The sequence below is a fragment of the Cyprinus carpio genome, chromosome B7 (assembly GCF_018340385.1).
Source record: "Cyprinus carpio isolate SPL01 chromosome B7, ASM1834038v1, whole genome shotgun sequence".
In the NCBI taxonomy this organism is placed as follows: Eukaryota; Metazoa; Chordata; class Actinopteri; order Cypriniformes; family Cyprinidae; genus Cyprinus; species Cyprinus carpio.
The window spans coordinates 25,612,519-25,633,443 of record NC_056603.1 but is presented as its reverse complement, the minus strand read 5'-3'; the positions used below and the strand labels follow the sequence as shown (position 1 = coordinate 25,633,443).

The window sequence follows — 20,925 nt, the reverse complement described above, 5'->3', positions numbered from 1 at the left end:
ACTATAGTATTTATTTTCCTACTATGGAAGTCAATGGGAAGCACCAACTGTTTGATAACCAGCAATCTTCAAAATATCTCCTTTTATATTCAGCATAAGAAAGCAACTCATACAGGTCTAGAAAGACATGAGGGTGAGTAAATGATGACAGAATTTTTATTTTTGGGTGAACTTTGCTGTATAGTAATAAATATTTAGGAGTAATTTGTAGCTGACAGATATGGAAATATTACATCAAATATACATAAATAAACTGCGTTACAGACGAAACAAATTGACAGCAGTCCCCAGCCTTTCCTATAGCCACCTAGTCAACTAAACTAACAACGTAAACGTGCGAGATTAAAAGAGGTATTGTGGACTCGCAAACGGTCTTTATTCGTTTTATTAGCTTGACTTCTCAAAGAGAATTGTGGCACTTTTATAGTTTTTATATTCTTTTATTTTATTGAGACGAGCGGGTTTTTCATTCCCCAGTGGGGGCTCAGTTTTCATCCGCCTGTTTTGATTGGAGGAGGAATTTAGAGGCCGGTTTAACAGTTGCGTTGGCTGCTCGCTTCAGATGGGACCGCACGACAGGACAGATGAGAAACTGCTTCCATCTGGAAACGCAGGGAGAGAAGGAGGGTCGACACGACACAGTCACCGGCGGTAAGACACACACATCCTGCTTGCGTTACATCGCACCGGTCATCATCATCATTCCGACTGTTGGAGGAGCAGAGCGAACGTGCGCGCAGAGCAGCTGCACCTGACTGATCGTGGACATACCTCAGTTTTATTTCAACAGTCTTTATGTTACAGTTGCCTTCGGTACGTACTTGAAGAAGGAAGAGGGAAGAAAAAAAAAATTAAAAATAAAAATAATTAAATAAATAAATAAAACAAGCGGGGTTTTATGTTTTGCTTCAATTCTGGGAGAGGACTTTGGCAAGGAGGACCCTGCGCCTGGAGTGCTAATACACAGACTGCTCTTGTTGGATGTTGACTGTTGGTCAGAGAGAAGAAGTGGCAGCGTTTAGCCGCTGTTGGGACCATCACTGGACAACCGGTGTCGTCTTTGAAAGTGTTCGAAGGTAGGAAGTGATGCTGCTGTTTACGACTGAAATGCTCATCATATCAACGCTGGACTGCAAAAAGCTGTCTTCTGAGGAATGGAGAGGACAGGTCAGTCGTTCTCACCAAAGGTTTTCCCCATTCCTCAGCAGTCAGCTCTCTTGCAGTGACTGCACACCTATTGTAAACCGTGCACACTTAGTCGGTAGTAGCCTAAATGTGAGCGCCTCAGATGACATTCAGAGGAGCGATTTGCTTTCGTGGACAATTTGCTGGACCATGGAGCTCTTGCTCATAGCTCAGCGAGTAGCCCAACTTTTAGTTTTGAGCTGCTCTTCAGATCGTAAGCACGACGTGGTGGAGATGCACTGCGTTCCACTGAGCCTGAGAAAAAAAAATGCCCAGGGAAAAACCCCTTTGATTAAATAAGTACAAAAACAATTGTTATAACTAATAATAATTTACGTAGTCAGGTTCATAAAATATAGGTTAAAATATATGTGCAGTGCAGAGATACGCTGTGGTTTTATTTTTAATTGTTATAGGACGTATTAACCTATCAGCTTAATTTATTTTTGTGACTTTGGCATTATTATACGACTGTCAATCATCGGGAGTGTTGGGCACAACTTTCCATGCCGTTTTAATAGCCTGTAGCCTAATATCCATAACAACGATTCCATCTGGTGCATAGTATAGGAATGGTGTCCCTGGATTGTTTATTTATACATTTTCTTCAACGAGAAGTTAAATCGATTTTTATAATTATTTTGATAGAAATAAAGGGGTTCACGAGTTTCTGGATTGTAGAAGGGAATGCCGCCTGTCGCTGGAGTGAATCCACAAACGCAGCATTCACGGTGGGGAATGAAGGAGTCGTGCGGGTGGTGAGAGAGCACAACATTGGGCATAGAAACAGTCATATACCCCCCACTGTGAGAATCACCCCATGAATCATTACACAGATCTTTATGAACAATATCAGCTCTGCATTTCCTCGGTAGGACGCGTAGAACTAGTCAAGACAGTGAACGATTTAGTGAAGCGAAATAGTGCCCGTTTGGATCTGACGGTTAAGGAAAGGCCGTGAATGGTGGATTTTGTATTTGCAAATAATTTATTTATTTGTTTTTATTTTTGTATTTTTTGAAAATCATATTTTGGTCATAGTTACATTGCAGGATTAGCCTATTTTAACAGTAAAATATTTTTTTTAAAACTGTGCTATTTAGTTGTCAGATGCAATAAATAAAATATATCTGTTAACTTTGTGACAGTTCTCAGATATAGGCCTGAAAAGAGATAAAGAGATATGGAGACTATATATATATATATATATATACACACACACACACATATATATATCAACATTTAAAATAAATACATAAATAAACAAACAATAATAAAACTGATGATTGAAATGGGGCAACAGACATAAATGCATTAGTATGTATATATATATATATATATATATATATATATATATATATATATATATATATAGATATATATATATATATATGTGTTGTGTGGTGTGTGTGTGTGTGTGTGTGTTTATATATCTCAATCGAATACTAATGCATTTAAAATAACATCATTCATGTATATATATATATATATATATATATATATATATATATATTATATATATATATATATATATATATATATATATATAAAATTGAAAATGGGGCAACATAGAGATAAATACGTTAGTATTAGTATTTTTAGTAATAATAATAATAACAACAACAATACTAATATTTGAAGACCACCATGTACGCTCACATGCATTCAATAGAGGGTGCTGTTGTTCTTTTTAGTCCTGGCCCAGTTTGCTTACCATGGTTTTGTCTCGGAGGGCCACTCAAAAAGATTGAGCGCCACCGTCTGTGTTGCTCATGCTCCCGAGGGATGCAGAATTCAATCTAGCAGAGGCTCTGGCTAATGCTGTGGCACTTTGTCAGGATTAACATCTTTCTAGTCAGTGGCTTCTGTTACCTTTGGTGTCACATTACCACCTTGGAGTTGTGTACAGGAAAAAAATGAAGCCCCGGTATCTTGCTCTTGCATTGTGTTGGGTGCTGCGCTGCTCCAGTCCCACATCACTGCGGGTCGATAGAGGAAGAGACTCAGTCATTTTCAACAAATAAAGGCATTTGTTATGGTGACTGGTGAAGTTTCTCAAAGAGAGGTTTTTTTTTTTTCACCACCAGCCACATCCAAACAAGGCAGAGAGATCTCTGTGCTGAGTTTAATTTTCAATTAAAAAAATAAAAACCTGAGCTAGAACATATTTTCAGAGCTCTTCTGATCAGTCCATATTCTGTGAGGGAGCTTTTCATTTTTAGCCTTCATTAAAGCCAGTCTTTTGAAAGCAAACGCAAAGGTACGATCAGACAAACAGCACTTTTGCACATCATTTGGCTTTGCTGAAAAAAAGGTAAATTTATCTCCACACCTAGGTAAATTCATTCATGTTGATGCCTGAAGAAATTCCTTCTGATTCTGCTGGCAGCCTCCTCGGCAGTATGGTCTCATTGTGGTGGTTTCTACTCAGGCGCAGAATAATGATGATTATACCGGCACTTGGACAGGGCCAAGTTGTTCGTGCCAACTGTCTCCAGTGCAGGAATCTCATGCCATCTGTTAGTGACCTTGGAACACATAAACACAAATTGTCTGACTGGTAGCATGGTGTTATAATAGAACCCTGCACTTTCTAGGGGTCTTTCCTGGTGATTGATTGAAGTGCTTAGTTTGATCTGATAACCAGCTTATACGATGGCAAAGCATCTTTAAGAGTCTACAGTTACCTCTCTGAAATATGGTGGATGAAATGTGGCAACGGGAGAATAAATTGGATGCATTCGTTTTTTAAAATTCCCCTCAAAGAATTATTAATAGAGTATTTGACACAGTGGAGAATTATAGCTTCATTTATACAAAGCAGCCTTCATGCTGAACGTGGTTGTACTAATCACTGCGTGGGTGCGTGGAATACATCCATTCACCCTTATGAAGAGCAATTAGCAAAGCAGAAAATCATACACCCTTTTATATGCTAACTTTTAGAGCAGGGAGTGATTTTCTTTTCTTTCTTTCATTCTTTTAACGCTTTACTTTGCAAGGCGGTGCAATGACAAACGTTACTCATCATTTGTGATCTCACGACTAATGCTGTACAAAGATGTTGAGATGTGGAAAGGGTGACTATTGAATAATACCTGAGAGGATCTTCTTAGTGATACAGAAGTATATGAGGATGAATTGATATGAACAGTGGCCGCAATGTGCCAGCTGCAGTTTAGTGTTTGTTGTTTTATGAAATTTGGTGTGATATGTGATCTCGCATTAAAATGTTGGCAATCTGAAGCCTGCTGTTCTGAAAAATGCTTTGGATTATGAATGAAAACACAGGAATGCATTATGAATTTGCTGCCAACAGTATGGCAAGCTGGTTTTACTAGGCTTCACTGTTAATATTCTTCATTTACCCTGGATAGCCTGGAGTGTGACAGGCCAAGTAGATTTTGTCAAAGCAGTTTGGAAATACTTTTTTCTGATGTCAAGACCACTCTTTGATCTAGCACTATATCATCATACTGCTTTTTTTTAACCTTTGCCTTTGAAGACCATGATGTAACTCGCCCTTCTTTCACTGTTGTATCCTGTATTCTTTTATGGATGACTATACATGGATAATATACCACATATTTTAAAAAGATTCGAGTGCACTGGTGTTCCCATGCTTGCTTTTATGTTTCTCATTTAAATGCAACAGAATATAATGCATTTATTAAACAAAATGATGAAATTATGAAAATATATATTTTTTTATTTTATTTTATTTATTGAGGGACTATCAAGCATGTGGACAGATATTATTATATTTATATGGTATTGCTTCACATGGCTTTACTAATAGTGATAGTAGTACATTTAGGATTGGCATTTTCTGTAGCCTATTTTTCTTAATGTATTCAGTCTTATCGTTGTTATAAAAGTGGACTTATATATATATATATATATTATATATATATAAATAATATATATATTATATATATATATATATATATATATATATATATATATATATATATATATTTAAAGAGGCAAATTTTGCCAGTGATATTTTGTCCTAGAGACCCAGTCATTAAAATACTTCTTGAAATAATTTTTGTTGAAATGAATCCAAAATACCAAATCTTGCTGCATTCTCACAGAGCTGACCTTTAGAAAGAAAGCACTGGTCATAAGCGATGTGTCTTAGGTGTATGGTCAGTAATAGGTCCAATTCTTCTCTCAGGCTTGTTGGCCGCAGAATAGCAGATAGCATTATCCTGAACCCATTTCCACACAGCGCAATTAGACATGAGACACGTAACCTTTTCTTCAATAATGTATCCTACGACAGATGTGCCCCCCCCCCACCACCACCCCTTCCCTCTCAGTTTGAATTCCAGCCGTTATACCACTGATAAAACAGACGTGATGGGTCAGATATAGGAAGCGCAGGAATATTTGATTTTATAAAGACGACAACATGTGGTTGCATGAATATTGTTTTCTATGCACTAGTTCCTGCAATTCCATTAATTTCTGTAAGTAAACAAGTAGCTTATTTGTGAGTCCAGATACCAGCCATCTGGTTAGTGTTGTTGAGGTTTTTCACAGGTTTGCATCTCTTCCGTTTTGGAGTGAGAGAGGGGTGGGAGGATGAACTGATCTGCAATGACACGCTCCATTACTCCTTCTTTGCATCTGCAATAAAGCTAATTGTTGGGTTTCCCGTGTTTAAGCCCAGCATAGCCATAATGAACAATAACACTAATATTCAAGACACTGAAGACAATGAACGCGGGCTGTGTTCCTTGAAGACCAATCAGAAAGAGCACACCAGCATAAATGGATCACAGATACCCTCTCCTGTTCCTTCTGAAAGTGAACTAACATCTTTTAATTTACAGATCACCCATAGCTGGCAATCAGAGCATTAAGTGCTCTGGGTTCATTATCTAGTGGCATATGGCGATACATTTGCATAATACGCTAATACTTACTCCAAATTTTTTTCCTTTAACCTTTACTGTGCTATTGGGAATGTACGATTTGGTGCAATTAAACTTTTACCTGAGATGTATACTCATTGTTCTTTTGTCTAATTAAGTCTTTGAACATAATGAAACAATAGGGAAGAACACGCCTTGACTCACAACCTGATCATTGTGATTTTGCTCGATGTGTTTTGGAGGGTTGTCTCTGAATGTGTGGGGTGCGTAAATCGCTACGTTATTCTGTCTTTAAATATTTATTTGCTGCCTCACCAGCCCAGAAATTACCAGAACAAAAGGAAAAAGACAGCGAATGCCAGTCATGATGACAGCGGCTAATGCTTGGTATTTGTCTCTTAGCTAGTTGTCTCTTGTGGTTTGCAAGCACTGTGCCATCACGCGAGTTTTCATAGCAATGTTCAAGTAGCTTATTGTTTCCTACTTAATGGTAATGAATATTGCTGCAGATTGTTGATATGCAGAAACAAAATAGTGAACGGGAAATCTCTTAAAATTAGCTCACTTTAAGACATGAGGCATGAAATTGGATTTTAAGTTTGCTGTAGAGAAAGAAAGATGAAGAGAGGGAGGAAAAGTGCATTGCTGTTCTCACAGTTCAATGCATTCCTCATTGCTTGCTGTCCTTTTACTCTGTTGTGTTTCGTCAGAGCTGCTGCCTCACCTGTTCTCAATATTTAATGTGGTGGAGGGTCTTTTGGGCTTGTAATGAAGTGGAGGTCAAGAGCTTCCTCCAGCTTCTTTCCTCCAAACTGGCCCTGTAAATGTCAGATGGTTGCGAGAAAAGAGTCTGAACTTTCCCTCGTCTATCTCAGTCAGTCATCTCTTATTTCTCTTCATCACTGCCCACTCTTTTGCTCTCTCTATCTCCGCCAACCTTCGTCAGAATTCATCTCAGAGCTCTGGCCTCCACTCAGCCCTAACCTGAGCCTTTTCCATGTTATATTACCACCTCATCAGCCTTTTTTCTGTCACTCATCTCCCCTCTACTACCATTTTTTTTCCCCTTATCTGATGAAAGACGGAGAAAATCCACCAAAACAAAATGAATTTGACACATGCAATGCGTATGGTTATGGATGGCTGCATGGGATGTTTCTTTTCAACAGAGCTTTTTGTTTGTTTTGTATATATATGTACAATATATATATTATTATTATTAGTTTTTTCTGTCCTCAGAGGACACTGTCATTTCTTTTGGCAGAGATGGAAAAAGACGTAACTCATCACCTCCCGCACTTGGCACTTCAGTTTTGTGCGGTCCTGGCCATTTTGGTGGCCTTGATACAATATTCATCCCTTTTAATCCCTAAGCTGACAAAATGGTGTGTGAAGAATCAGGCTATGTTCCATTCCACTGACCATCTGATGGGCAGCCTTCTCTAAAGACCTGGCCACAATGCTAGCTTTTGGCTGGTTCACTTAGAGAAAACAAGAGGTCCAAATCTAGCAGCACTGGGGCTTTGTCAACAGTGAATAACAAGCAGGCCAATTACAACTCAGTTACCAAAAGAACAGGGGAAAAGGCTGCGAGGAACAACAACTCCCAAACGGTGAGAGAAAACTAGGTTTATGGAACAGATGATGTGAAAGATAAAAGAATTTGTTGAATAACCTGGTGGGCCAATATTTCAGGCGAGGGATACGGATAAAGGCTTCCAATTTTTGTGTTTATACATAATAAGTAGAATAAATTGAGCTTGCACTATGGGGACTTTAACAAGTACAGCACTGATAACCTTCTGTAGTCCTTGGCATTCACAGCCATGTATCCACAATCTCCAAGGTCTCAAATTAACTTTTGGATGGAAATCTGTCTCGAATGAATTATGATGCAAAAATAATCCTAGGGGTTTCTAATCAGTAATGTTGTTTACTTTAGCCAATCGCAGGGCCCCAGATCCATGCTGTGATGTGTCCCTTTCTCTGCCAGGATCTGAGGACTTGAAAAGATATGTAAATTATATTATCTGCTCTATTATACCTCTTAGTTTTTCAAGAAATTATAATGGGACAAGATGCATGATTGATTACATGTATTTAGCTAAATTTAACTATCTGAAGAACTCATTTCCTCAGAGGGAAATTGCAGATAAATCAATAAGGATGAATAATATAAAGAAAGAAAAGAAAAGAAAGAAAGAAAGAAAGAAAGAAGGAAAGAAAGAAAGAAAGAAAGAAAGAAAGAAAGAAAGAAAAAGAAAGAAAGAAAGAAAGAAAAAGAAAGACATGTATGAATTCAGTTGGTTTGGAACATCTGGTGTTCTATAATGTATATTCTTTTGACTTGATATGGTAATTAAGTTTTTAGGCGAAAGAGAAAAAGCACTCAAAAGAGTAGCGGGACAGTCCCAGCACATGCTCTCGGATACTGGTTTTCCTTCCTATTGACATTTTAAATAGTGGGGCATTCAGTCAGTCCATCTTTAAATAGTGGGGCATTCAGTCAGTCCATCTCTCCAAACGTTATTTGTGTCATTTTTCGTTTTTAACCCTGAGATCAACAAAAATAGCATGGAATGAGTGAATAATTTATTTAGTTCTGCTTCTAGTGGCTGGGTTAATGGGAAGCGGTTTGGTCACAAAGGCATACATTTGTAAATGAGGCAGATAAACCTTTGGGTAGACAAGGAGCGTTTTGTTTGACACAGGAATTCTGTTGTTGGCTGTTTTGGTTGTCAAGTACTCTGGGAAGGCAGGATGTGTACTGGGCCTACAATGGGCCTTTCAGCTAAGCATCTCAGATGCACGGCAATGCTGTCCCGCCTCCTTTCACAGTGCCCTAATCTCTTTATCAGGCAGCCACAATGGCGAATTCAGTATTCAGCCTTGCCGGCGAGATCTTAGAGACCAAGAGGCAGATGCTTCAAAACTGACCACCGTCTAACCTCAACCAGCCTCAAAGTTTTCACAAGTGCTCAAGGGTTATAGACATATTGAGAAATTATTTACATAATGTTACTAAATCAGTTCTAGGGATAGGATCGGTTTCTTTTTGTACACAGTCACTTTTTGTAATATGTTGTCAGTTTATATGAAAATCTTCAGTGACATATTTTCTCAATTTTGGGCTTTGAACTTGATGTATGGATTTTCTGCTAAATAAATGTTAGAAATTTAGACTTTTTCTAAACTGTATAAACTGTACTCAACATTAATTCTCAGTATGCAAGATAATCTATCCTGATTTTCTGTAAATCTTGTCTTCATCATTCAATTTGAACAATTAAAATGTGGCTCCAGCAAATATTAAGGTGTATTACCATTTGAAAAAAAAAATAAATAAATAAATAAATAGAAAAAAAAAGAAAAAATATCAGCTACTACATGTTTAAACAAGATTAAATTAGTAGGATATGGTTCTCTTTGTGTAACTTTATAAATGATAATGGAAATATTTGGACCTTTTGTTGATTTCTGATCATTTTGAACTGATTTTATAAAATAAATTATATTTTACTAGATAACACAACAATTTATTTTCACACATTTTAATATATTTGATTGATACGTTTGTATGTTTTGTCTGTACAATGAACCAAAAATATATTGAATAATGAAATGAAATATATTATAGCCTAGATTTCCAAGAAAAGATAATAATGTGGGAAAAAGACCACAAATACAGAATGCACCAGAAAAGGAGCGTTTGTCCCTCCATCTATCGCCAATGAAGGTTTGCATCAGTAAACTCATTCACACTCTTGGATCCAGCACCCTCGGGAATCTGCCAGCTTTGCAGTGCTACCTCTGTAGTGCGGACTTTGCTGTTCTATTTGCGAGGCTGTTTGTCTTTGGGGCAACAGCTTTTCCATTGCTTATATCCTCTCTAAATCATTCTTCACTCTCGCATTAAGAAGGCATTTTAGGTTTGGCTGGATCACTGTAATGCCAAAATGCACTTAATTTCACACCTCTGTAAATTCTGTTGTGTCAGGAAGGCTCGTTTTAGACCTCTTTCTGTCACGGACAAGCTCTGTAGTAAATAGTTTGGGGCCTCAGGGACTCGTCCAGCCTGAGGTTTTAATTGTTATAATTTAATGCAGGGGTGTCCACATCCTGTTGACCCCTGTTTGCTGGGCTTTGTAGGTTACAGTAAGGCAGAAATTATTTCCAGCTGCCTGACATTGTGGGTGGCCCATGGGTGGACAGTCTTTTAAGAAAAGCAGCCGCTTCCCTTTCTAATTAGGCTGTTAAACATTAGCACTACAACTGTTGGAGGAGAAGAATGCAATGGCCTTTTCAGTGAGAACGGTAAAGGGCTGTACACTGCTTGTCACTTCCACAAGGACACAGGGCTCGTGAAGGCCAGCAAGGCATTCATTAACATGACAGTTAGGCTGCCATCGTAAAACCCAACCAGCTTGTAATGGAGAAGCCCGGCCCCTGCTGAGAGACCAGGACAGTGCGGTGTATGAGGGGCCCTTAACTAGACCACCATCCATACAAATCAACCCACCACTCCCACGAAGAGCAAACAAGCTGTACCTCCTTCAACTGTCATGTAAAACACTGTCTTTCATTTTATGCCAGAAAGACCAGTTCACATCCGCACAGTCGCTTTCTTCTTTTGCCATTTGCCCATTCACCTTCTGTATGCACCTTTTAACCCACAACAAACCATCTTTTCTTTGATGCCCACTCGTGTGATTGTTGACCTGACAGCTGTCTGTGTTTAAATGGCTCTCCTTGGTAACATTCGAGAATGCTCAGATGAAAGTGCAAAAGCAGTGATTGTGCTGCCTAGAGAGTATAAAACCATTGCTTAAGAATTGCATCATACACTCCTTGACATTATGTCACTTGTTACATACGTATTAAAGTAATTCGACTCTGAGCTACTTTATTTCTTCATGCTGTTTCTGAAATCTGAGCTTTGAGCAGAACAGTTACTGCTGAAATTTAAGAGTGAAAGGTTTTGTTTTGCTTTCAGAGAAAAAACTCTGCTGTGTTTTATATTCGGACAGTTCAGGGTGAGTCGGTGTGCATTGTTTCTCAGAAGTGTCTTAACGCAGAATAGAGGCATGCACGTCAACACATGCACACAAATAGGAGATTTCAAAAGCACTGCTCCTAGCTGCATTTGAAGCAAAGGAAATGGTAGATTCTGAGTGGCATGGAAGCTGACAATTCTATAACTTCTTAACTTAGAGGTGTTTCTTTGCTTCTGAGGGTTATTTGGGGCATAGCATATTGTCATTGGAAGTGGGGGATGAATAGAGAAAGCAGTAACTCTTGGTTGCAGACATGTTTTGTTTCCTTTGGCCTGACTTTGAGGTCAAGTCAGCCATTATTTGTGTAGCGTTTACAACAATGTGTGTGGTTTCAAAGCGACTTCACAGAAAATGTTTAGAACTCGTGTTAGGATCAATCTGAGATGATCAGAAGTGGTTATGTGTCAATGATAAACACAGTCCAAAAGATTTTGGGATCTGATCACTCCATTCACTCCATTACATGCATGGACCACATCCCATCTGTAGTGTAAACACTAATCTGTCCTGATGTGACCCAGATGGTTAACTGTTAAAATATATATATATTTTTTTTAAAGGCTGCTGTGTTTATAATTGATTTTATCTTGTATCTTAAGACATTTTAGGGTCTATTCTATTCTATTCTATTCTATTCTATTCTATTCTATTTTTCTATATAAAATAATAATAATAATAATAATAATAATAATAATAATAATAATAATATACTGTTCAAATGTTTGGATAAGTATATTTTGTTTTGTTGTTGTTGTTGTTGTTGTTGTTGTTGTTGTTGTTGTTGTATTTTAAGATTTTAATACTTTTATTCAGCAAGGTTACATGAAATTGTTCAAAGTGACAGTAAAGACATTTCTAAAAATTTATTTTACAAATAAATAATTGTATTCACAAAAGAATCACAACATTTCATTACTGATTTCAAAATATGTCATCACAGCATATTAGAATGATTCCTAGTAATGTAACACTGAAGACTGAAAATTCAGCTTTGCCATTACATAAACAAATATATTCAAACTATTATTTCACAGTATTACTGTTTTTACTGTAATTTTGATTAAATAAATGCCGTTTCTTTAAAAAAAAAAATCTTAATAAATAAGTGATATATGTAGTAGTATAATTACCTGTTAAGTCTATAATTATAATTTGAAGATTAGTTTTTAATTAAAATAACGGTCTGTCTCAGCTGTGATCAGGTCATCCAATGTGTAAATGTGGAATAATGTTTAGGTACAGTACATAAGGGGAGAAAACTTTCATGAAAAACATTATTGCAATTATGCATTCAGAACACCTTAATGAAAGATATATATATATATATATATATATATATATATATATATATATATATATATATAAAATTTTGTTTATTTTTTTCTTCCATGTGCAATGTGTGTAGTGCCAACCTCTTCCCAGTGAGCACCTATATAAGGGATTTTTAAATGCAGGTGGTGAAGAAGGCAGGCAGATGCTATCATTTATCACACCCCTTCTGTATGCAAGCAAAGCAAATCCTGAGGCTAAGAAAAGAGAGAGAGGGACGAAAAAGAGAGCGATTTCCATGCCTGTTGAGGCCACGCTGACAGATATAGTCACCTCTGAGATTAAATCAAATTCACAATGAACACATCTGATGCTAACACAAAGCTTGGCGAGAGCTTCGTTATTAACATTGTTATTCATTCCGTCATCCAGTTATTCCACCTCCCGTCCAGCCTAGCCAGAAAACATTATTGCTTGGACGTAGGGTGCCCGGTGGGTCATCATGGGTCAGTGCAGGTGTCCCTGGAAATCCTGTTGGGTAGCTATTCACACTGAGGTGCTAAGACCCACTCGGACCATTTTCCCCTCAGCCTCCGTCGTCAGTATGCAGCAAACACAGTCGCTCAGTCCCTCCGTCGGAGGTGGCTTTTCAATTACTGAGCGAGGCTGCGGGGGAAAGGCGCTTGACAAAAGCCATGACATAAACCATTTATAGTGCGGCTCCATCATGGCCCCAATGCCAAACCGGGCTGGACGGTTCATTTAAAAGAGAAATTAATCACACATGGTTTCAGGCACACAATAACAGATTATGACTGGCTAGTGGCACCTCACTGAGTCCAGGGATAAAATTTTAAAAAGACACTTAAATCTGTGGTGAAATGCAATGGGGTTTGTGCACCCCTTGAAAGAAAATTGTAGGCCTACAATGTTAGCTTATTTCGGAACTGCTGCTGAACACAGCCTTTGTATTAAAAAGAGGGAGAGAGGAGAATAAAACTGCACAAATGTGTATTTAGTTTTATTAAGTAACTAGCTAAAAGTAGTGATACTACAAACTACATTTTCAGTAATATGATCGTAGCTCAGTTCTTTTCAAAACACTAACAAGGAACTTTTTGCAGTTTTGAAAAAAAAAAAAAAACCAAATCATCATATTTTATTATGCCTGCAGATGAATGAGCTGAGGCAATACTCAGACAAGCTCTGTCTCCTGTTGCATGTTGTGTTGAACTGATTCGCTAAAAGCATACTTCTCTTTTTCACCGTTCATTTTAATAAATTGAAATCACTGATCAAATAAATGATTAATTTTAGCTACTACATTAAATTGCTGTTTTATCAGGATTTTAAACCTGCTATATAAATAGTTTTCTGCTTTTATTCATAATTAAATTAGTTAGAAATATTAAGCAGCATACGTTTTTCAACATAATAAGAATAAGAAATGGTTCTTGAACAACAAGAGTGAATCCTCTTAAAATCTTACGTTGCTACCTTTTGTTAATATTTTTTTTCTTAATAAAAAGAGTATCTATTTTAAATTCTAACTACAGTTTCAAAGCTGCTTCCCCAATAGTGTCTTATATTTTAAGTTACACACAGTGAGTGTTCAGTGTAATATATTATCTCATTATCACTTCTTACTGTAATATGGAAGATTACTGTGTCTATACAGTCAGAGTATGTGAGTCTAGGCTCACTTTCATTAAACCACTAGAATAATTCATTTTCATGAATTATTCCATATTGTAGTCAGCTTAATAATTGGGCAAATGATTGTGGAAAGTATGAGAAGTGGGAAAAGAAATCCACTCAAAGACCAAACTGAATATAAGAGAAGCAGCGACAGAAAAATAGATTCAGGGCAAAAATGGCCAAGAAGCTGTTGAATCCAGCATACCACAACTAATCAAGGATGATGGAGATTGTAAGCATAAAGAACAGAAACCTTTATAATGCTGAAAATGACAGATTTAGTCATTAGCCACAGTATGGAGCACACATTGGGAGTTACATCTGCCTCTCCCCCGTGAGTGAGGGGTGTGAGCGGAGTTTGAGAGCCACTGCCTTGATGAATGAGGCTCAACTGCTACCGATTAACGGAGCGTCCATGAGTGGGTGAGATACAGAAGCCAGATCGTCCTCTAAAAATCTCCCTCTCAGCAGCCCTTCCCGCATCCTTTTTCAGTAACTCTTTACACTTTTGTTCCCTTTTAAAGTAGTGTTTATTGATAATTCAGACTTATTGATTTCATTCTCATTTTTTATTATTTCACTCACAGAAGGCTGTGGAGGAATCCTGTCCTCTTCAGCCTCATCAGATCCACATTAGGCTTTTCAGGATGCATTTAGTATTCACAAACACAGGCCAGAGCCTCTTTTAATTTGGCGGGCGACAGTGGGTCGGTCACCTCTGGCTGGTAATGGCTGTTTAAAAGGAGGTGGCGATTATAATGGAGGTTTTTTTTTTTTATCCCCTTCGGAATGGCTGCAGACTGTGACTCACGTCACTTGATATTCATTGGAGGCTGTCACAACGCATGCAGCTCAGGGCCTACTCTTATCAAGATAACCATTCAGCTGCTCACAGCTTTTGAGTGCTGAAAGAAATAGAGCAAAATAAATAAATAACTCTGTAAATAAATAAAAAAGTGCATTCTGTAGGTCACTTTCCAATGACAACAGCCAAGGAACAAAGAAAAATAATATGTGACCCTGGACCACAAAACCAGTCTTAAGTCGCTGGGGTATATTTGTAGCAATAGCCAAAAAAACATTGTATGGGTCAAAATTATAGATTTTTTCTTTTATGCCAAAAATCATAAGAAAATTAAGTGAAGGTCATGTTCCGTGAAGATATTTTGTACATTTCCTACCATAAATATATCAAAACGTAATTTTTAATTAGTAATATGCATAGCTAAGAATTAATTTGGACAACTTTAAAGGCAATTTTTTTTACACCCTCAGATTGCAGATTTTCAAATAGTAGTATCTCTGCCAAATATTGTCCTATCCTAATATAGCTTATTTATTCAGCTTTCAGGTGATTTATAAATCTCAATTTCGAAAAATTAACACTTAAGACTGGTTTTGTGGTCCAGGGTCACATATGTTCTTATCATAGGGAAGGGGGTGATGCCTTATCTAGTGAGATGAGGTTTCTTTCATTTAGCTCCTGGCACCCATAATGCACCACAAGCATGAAAGTTCAAGTGCTAATTAATCACAAGGTTTATATTGACTGCTAAATTGTGATCCCGAAAAGTTCAGGAATTAAAAAAGGTGCCAGACTACCTTCAGGCTTATCTCATTACTAATGTTCATTTTGGCTTGAAGACAGACAGTTTTTCAAGCGTCCTTTACTTATCTCTTAGCCTATCTAAATATTGGTTTATCTCCCATGTATCGCTAGGCTTGTTGCACGGCCGTCTTTTCTATTAATGATGATTTTATCAGAATGCACCTCGGCTATGCAAACAGGGCATCGATGTTGTGCGGGCACAAAGCCCCATTTAATAGCAATTTACAATTTCCACAGCTTGTTCTCCAGCTCTCTTCATTTCTAAAGATTTCTGTAAATAGATTACTACAATCAAATATGCTGCTGCACAAATCCTATTAGAAAGCACCAGAGTGGAGAAAAGCATTTGCAGTTTGATGTGAAAAACTATAGACAAATAATAAAAACCTAATGATTTACAAAATTAGGGTCAGATAGGTGGAACTGCAATAATTCGATGAGCATACCGGGAGAAACATTGCGTTTTTTAATTTTTTATTAGATATACACAATAGCAAATCTGACACCGGTCCCGCAGAGGCTAAATGCATGTTAAAAGCATATTGAATTTCCCTCATTTGCGGGTATTCAAAAAGGTAATACGATGCACTAGGAGCCTCTTCTTCAAAATAAATGACAGTCAATGAGGAAAAGTGGAGTGATTTAATTTGGCCTTGAGTCAGGTGATTGCCAACAACAGAGGGTCACTGACCTTTTTCAGGGGAAATAAAGGACAGTCATTCTGAGCCACATCTCATAATCTGTGGAATACATATTCAAGAGCTTATCCATAAACATCACCCTCGAGAGAGAAGTGGTGCCAGGAATATCAGCGTTCCGTTGACCCATGCTTTCCTTAAGCTTCTGCGGCTCTCCACTTTTACATATATTACCAATGCAATCACAGTGTGTGATTTTTTTCTTTTTCTTTTTTTTTTTTTGATCTCTTGTTGTCGTAGTCGCACACACAGACACATACAGATGTGATGCTTCGAGATGGAAGCTTCAGGGACAAAGTCATTACTTGAGCTGCACCCTCATTTGAGGTTCCTCTTGGGGAGGGAAAAAAATGGCCTGGAAAAGAAATGAAAAACCAGAATAGAAGACTAGCTGTGAAAAGAGGATAACCATTCATCAGCCACTCCTTTCACACCACTGTTGTCTCCCACACATGAAGCAGAAAAGCACAGTTGCTAGAATATGTCTTGACTTTGAAAATGTCTTCTTATCAACAGTTCACTGAATATGTATAGTAAGAGGTGAATAGAGGCCAGTCACACAGTTAGACAAGGTGACCTCACCGTCTGACTTTTTTTCTCTCTGCTATTGAACCTCTGATGTTTTCATCTCTGAGATGTTAATAAAACAATGTTATTTGATTACTAAATTAATTTTGTCCATTTTCCACACAGAAAAGCAGAGAAAAGCTAGTTTTCTGACCCCCCCCCCCCACCACACACACACACCCCCACACACAAATTCATATAAACAGCCTATCAGAAGCACTGGGTTTTGATTGTTCTTCATGTCTGTAGGAGATTGGATGGCAGTTATTGGTTTTTGTGCTGTCTGTGTTGGGCGCCATGCATGGTGTTTGAGGATGCTTATTTATGCAGTTTGTTCCCCCTGTCTGGTTTGAAGTGCTAGAAATCAGGCCCAGATGATGTGGTGTTAGGATGCTACAACTATAGATGAGTGTTCTGTCTCTTCACAAATCCTTTAAGTTTGCTTTTTATTGCGCCGCTTTGATCGTATTTTGACTTGTGTATTCTGCCGTACAAGATGTCCACTCGTTGTGTTTTGGTCCCAGGGACATTTCTGGTCATTGCTATTCAGAACAGACAGTTTTCAAACTGTTGTAATTGGACAGCGGTAATAAATTATGAAACAAAGTATGTACTATTCACAAAGACATTGAAAATTCAAAGGGAGAAGGGGGAGGGGGAATAACATTGGGCCCCTCTCAGATCTATTCGCTATTTCCTCATAGTTCCTGAAAACACACAGCTTTGAACATGAGTAATTTAGTTCTCCCTAACATCTCTGCCACAAATAACAGTAGTGTCTGACAGGATGCTCCGTCACGTGTGGCAAAGATGAAGACTGTGGCACCGGCTCCACACAGCTGTGACCTGCATATTTACCCTGTAAACAAGTCTAATCTGTCCACCCGTGCTCCATGTTTGCCCAAACCCAATTTCATCCTCTGTCCTGATTCGCTGAGGTTGGGCTGTACTACACAATATATTTTACATTAAAAATGCAGCACATTCATACAAAACAAAACAGAGCCGTCAGATGCACATACACACACACACACACACACATACGTCTTTGCTTAGTTTAAGAGATACCTCTACTTGAAATGCTTACCTCAGTTATTTTTTTTTGGCAGGTCTTCATGTTTATGTGAAGGAACGTTGGAGCAATTTTTTTTTTTTTTCTTTTTAAAGCAGACGGCTGATCGGAGGTCCTACTCGCTGTAATTACGAGGATAACTTGCTCTGCCAGGCTTCACGACTAGGCTGTTAATTACCCTTCTCATGCCTTAAGATTTGCAGTCTTGCAGCTGGGGAACAGCAAAACTCAATGGGCTGTGATTGGATATATGTGCTGGCAGATTTCTTTCTACTTGGATTTGCAAGTCTAGACAAACATCTGTATCAAAGCTTTAGAGATATGCGTTCAAATCTGACTTTTTATTCCAGTTGAGTTGACCAATAAAAACAACATTTCATTTCAGCTCTACATGTGGTAACATGGAGAGATTTAAAAACACAAAAATAAAATAATGGTCCAGCCTGAAGGGCTTTCAAAGTATGGAATCAGTGGATGCAAGTGTATCTATAAATATTTAATAAAAAAATAAAAATAAAAATGTTTAAAAATATAAATAATTTAAAATGCATAAAATGTTACTGTTACATTCTGGTTTCAAAAAAGATAGGTCAGAAATTGCAAATTTCATTGTACTGATTGTTTTAATTGACTGTGCCTCTTCAGGTTTATACATGAATGTATACAACATTCAGGTATAAAATCTAACAAAAAAAAAAAAAAAAATGTGGCAGGAAAAGTACATTTAATAGAATGTACTTTTTCATATAAAGGATCCATATATGGCTCCTTTTATATTTCAAGAAGAGTGTCCCTCGCAAGAGCATCATAAAAGTGCTTTTTTATTTTTATTTTTATTTTTTTTTTTTTTGGAATCAACAAGTTTCAAAACACTAGGTTTAATCAACAACCAATTAGTTAAAAATGTTTACTTTTCTGGTAATTAGCATGCTGACAGTGTGGTGTCCAAGACAGCATGTTAGCTGTAAGACAGTTTATAAAACCTTCTCGTAAAATTTTAAGTCTTAAAATTCATCTCCTCACCACTACAGCCATATACATACAAAGCATGCCAATTTAAAAAAAAAAAAGAAAAAAGTCCAACATCTAAAAGCACATTCTGTTTCAATCCGCTGCGCTCATCTAGCTGTTTTTGAACGCATCTTATGTAAAAGGAATACATTCCATTGGGGTCAAGTGAACGTGAAACCAGCCTAATTATATAGTCAATTAGTTGTCTAGTCATTCAGGTAACCCAACAAGTCAATTTTAAATATACATGCACATCCCTAATTTGAATTAGATTTTTCAGACAAAGCGTCTGCTTACACTTTTAAATAGGCCAGTCATATTTCCTGACAGTTGCTATATCTGTTCATTTAAACTCCCCTGTGCCCTTTCTCCAATACTCCCCGCTAAGAGACAATTTCTCATGTTCTCTCATTACTGTACAGAATCAGCGGCCATCATTGATATTCAGCAAGTTCAGAGAAGTGACTGTGAGTCTGCCTCCTAGTTACCAAAGTTGATTTGAGGCTAGTGTAGCACTAAATGAAATTCAATATGTCACCAGGAGCCATTTGTGGCCCAGAGCATATAGCATTTAATAGTTTAACCTTCCTTCATCTTCAACTACTGTTCTAGCATGTAGAGACGTGTAAGGATGAAGGCTATAGTGAGTTTCTCTCAATACTTTCCTTTCTATAATTGGCTGAAAGACTGAGGGTTTCTTCAGTTTGTCATAACAAGCACTTAGTGTGTGATGTATTTGTCAGAAAGGTTTTGCAGAACAAACTCGACTGTGATATGTAGCAGCACCTGAATGCACAGCTCTGTGAAAGAGTAGTTTTTTTATTTATGTTTTTCTTTTCTTAAAAAAAGAAATAAAAACATGAATGTAATGGCATTTCTGCAAATTGATATTTACGTTGCTTCTGACATGTTTTGTGACTCTTTCGAAGTAAAATATCCAATGAGTGCCAAATCACAAATCACATACTATAGTAAAAATGTTTTGAGGTCATAACATTGTATTGTTAAAGAAACATAATATAAAATAAGTCTTAATTAGTAAGTAATCTGCCCCTGTAATCATAATCTGTGTGAAAATAAATAATGTTTCACTATCACTATTGTTCATCTCAGCTGCAAACAGAAGTGAATTGCATGTATAGGTAACAAATGAAAAGAAAAACCTAAACACAAGACCTTACGAATATGATCCTAAATTGCTCATACTTACAGTAGCAACCTGACCCACACCACTAATGATTACCCTAGTCCTGTTAGGCACAGCACTTACATATATATGACTTGCTTCTTTATAGGCTTGAAAGGCAAACCCATTCATTTAACTAAATAATTTTTCTGCATGAGTTGCCAGGATAGAATTTTTTTTTTTTTTTTTTTTTTTTTTTTTTCACAGCATGACCTTTGTGAATCAAACAGTCACTGTGGAACCCTCACAAAAAAAAGGTTTGCCAAAAGGATTCACACACATGCAGAACGTGGAATTCATGGGAGAACTGCTGCCATTACATGACTGACATTTTCCCCCGTGTGCTCTCACTCTCACTCTCATATTGTTGTGTTCTGTTCATAGACTGGATTTTTATAAATGCCATTTTGAGAGTGTGAAGATGACTAATCTAACTTGAGAATAAGCGAATAATAATTTCTTGTTTTGGCTGGCTTTGGGAATGTCAGATATTGCATCTGGTTTCTTTTGTGTGTGTGTGTGTGTGTGTGTGTGTGTGTGTGTGTGTGTGTGTGTGTGTGTGTGTGTGTGTGTGTGTGTTTGTGTGTGTTTATTATTAATTTATTTATTTGCTGATATAAATGCTAGGATATGAATTTCAAATGGTCTGTACTAAAAGAAAAAAGAAAAAAAGCCATTTCATGCATAACAATG

General features: G+C 37.3%; 1 protein-coding gene across 1 annotated transcript in view; it reads left to right on the top strand.

The window, feature by feature from the left end:
• The first annotated feature begins 545 nt into the window (after nucleotides 1-545).
• LOC109065779 (cadherin-11-like) overlaps nucleotides 546-20,925 on the top strand; it is a 53,099-nt gene continuing 32,719 nt past the window's right edge. Inside the window, 1 exon segment of the mRNA XM_042728119.1 lies at nucleotides 546-1,076. The gene's annotated coding sequence lies outside the window, so the exon portion shown is untranslated.